The 2500-nt window shown below is 37.4% G+C and overlaps 1 protein-coding gene across 8 annotated transcripts in view; it reads left to right on the top strand.

Moving 5' to 3' along the window:
- Positions 1 to 2500, top strand: part of LOC144968620 (uncharacterized) — a 366960-nt gene that overhangs the window by 310030 nt on the left and 54430 nt on the right. The gene's annotated exons all lie outside the window — the stretch shown is intronic.

Here is a 2500-nt window from a genome sequence, read left to right as displayed (position 1 = left end):
ATAGAGATAGCACCTTTTCTCAATTCTCTCAATTAACCTGTTCACCCCCGTACCTTAGAAAGTAGTAGGAGTAGTCCTTCAGAGCCATGAAGCCCATAGAGCCGGATTTTATCCCGGTTTCTATAGCGTGAAACTGACAATAGCTATTGCTTGCTATCATTTGGATAGGACGCTAGACTTCGCGAAGTCCCAGGTTAGAAAGTGTTTGCCAATATTAGGGTAATTGAAATCGATCCATATTTGAAGGACGAGTTTTCTGGCCACATTTTCGAATACGTGTCTTTACAGAGTTCGGCAGTTAACTGGTTAAACTGATCAATGCAAAGAAAAGTTGTTTAATGAGTGAAGTTCCAAAGTAAGTTCCATAATCCTACCTAGATAATGCGTTTCATATTATCATGATTCACTCCTAACAAGATGACCTGTTTAGATTGAGTTGCCTCCCTTGACAAGCCTTAAGGGCTCACCTGTCATGTCTTACTTCATCTGGCCCTGGGGGTGGGGACGGTCACTAGCCATGTGAACATGACACTGTGTATGTGTGTGTGTGTGTGTGTGTGTGTGTGTGTGTTACAGGTGAGGGGGCGGCTCAAACACACACACACACACACATTCACACACATACACACACACGCACATACACACCGAGAGAGCTAAGAGTGTGTGTGTGTGTGTATGTGTGTGTCTATATGTGTGTGTGTGTGTGTGTTGACTTTCTGATATTTGTCAAAGGTAGTAGATAAGTACGTAGAATTTACTGCAGTCATATTAAATTTGGCTAGTCTCTCATTCTGTATTTATTGATGTTCAAAAAAAAAAAAAAACCCCAAAAAAAAACAAAAGGACGAACGAACTTTGGATTAAAGAACAGCAGCTTCTAATGGTGCTTCACACTACTGTGTTATGACGATCGACCCAATATTCTTTACCGCACTTGTGCACCGTCGCAAACCCTATTTTTATTTTTTTTTTTAAACCAAGAGAATAAATTGTTAAGTACTTAGAGCATGGTACTATAAATCATAGTGTTTATAAATACGATATTACTCCTATTACTTCTAAGGGAATTCTCCATAATACATTCAAGCGCCCATCATTACATCACTTAGCCTGGAAATTACGTGAGTCAAACAGATACCGATGCTACGACTAGAATTTTAAGACCATCAGCAAACAGACTAGTCCTGTAAAGATACCAATCGTGGGTGACTTAACCCCTTACGGGTTGAATTCAGATTTATTCTAACCTGACTTCGTGTTTTATGAGTGATGCTTGAAGCCCGAGCTACAACTTGAGTTTTTATAACAGTTCCCAGTTTAACACGTAGTATGATACATGGCGCCTGTTAGGCGTTGTTACTATATACATACTACTTTTCGACAGATGCAACGTTACTCCTATCCAGGTACTCATTCTACACCTGAGTTTGATTTAAAATGTGTGAGTTAATAACGTTTTCAAAGTACCCACTCACCTTTGCGCCGCCTTCAGTGTGGACTCGAATCTTAGAAACGCAAGTAACAAGTTGAGTGTCACACGACTAGTTAAATGATTGGAGAAATCATAATATTATTACAATGAATAGATTCAAACTTACCGTAAAGGGGGTAATTTTAAGGTGAGAGGCGTCGCTAGGGACGATGCGGAGCGTGGCATATCAGGGGGATTAAACCGAAAGTTGAAGATTTCATATTCGCATAGTTTTAATATCTGTGTCAAATAATTATTAGATGAAAGAGTAAACAAATAATGTTTGACTTGAAGAACGCTGCTGATAATGTCGCCTCTTAGTTCATTATCTTGCTAGTGTGTTATCATTTAGTGCCCAGCGACTTAAAATTGTAATATTATGACTATAATAGTTAACGGTGTATGGAGTAAATGGCTTGACTATGTAGAACCCTGTTCTAGTATTTGTCTCACCCTATCCCGTCAGTTTAAGTATCAACTAAAGCATTTTACTTAAAATTAAATACCAGAGCTCTATAAGTAATATAGTGCCCAGCGACTTAAAATTGTAATATTATGACTATAGTTAACGGTGTATGGAGTAAATGGCTTGACTATGTAGAACCCTGTTTTAGTATTTGTCTCACCCTATCGCATCAGTTTAAGTATCAGCTAAAGCACTTTATTTAAAACTAAATGTCAGAGCTCAATAATGATATAATAATCATTTACAGAGAGGAAGAAATAACACGCTTTTTGTTGCTTACATTATCATTGCCATCTGATCTGGGTAACCGGCAATAGAACAAGAATATACCGATGTAAAAATAGTTATAATTATACCATGTTATGCAATGTTTCCATACTGCAATATGATTATGATTTCCCTGATATCATCTGGGTTTGGAAATTATGTCGTGGGCCAAGTTTATTATTACATTCACAAGAAACATACCTTATTGACGTTTTTTTCCCTTCTAACTTAATCGTCTTAAATCTAGTGTTATATTCCTATCACATTCTATAAAAACTTGATATTTATTGGCCGGA

Source organism: Berghia stephanieae, chromosome 3 (assembly GCF_034508935.2).
Source record: "Berghia stephanieae isolate SIO BIC M18660-M18661 chromosome 3, UCSD_Bste_1.3, whole genome shotgun sequence".
NCBI lineage: Eukaryota > Metazoa > Mollusca > Gastropoda > Nudibranchia > Aeolidiidae > Berghia > Berghia stephanieae.
The sequence above is the reverse complement of the archived record's forward strand: the minus strand, read 5'-3'. Positions and strand labels throughout refer to the sequence as shown.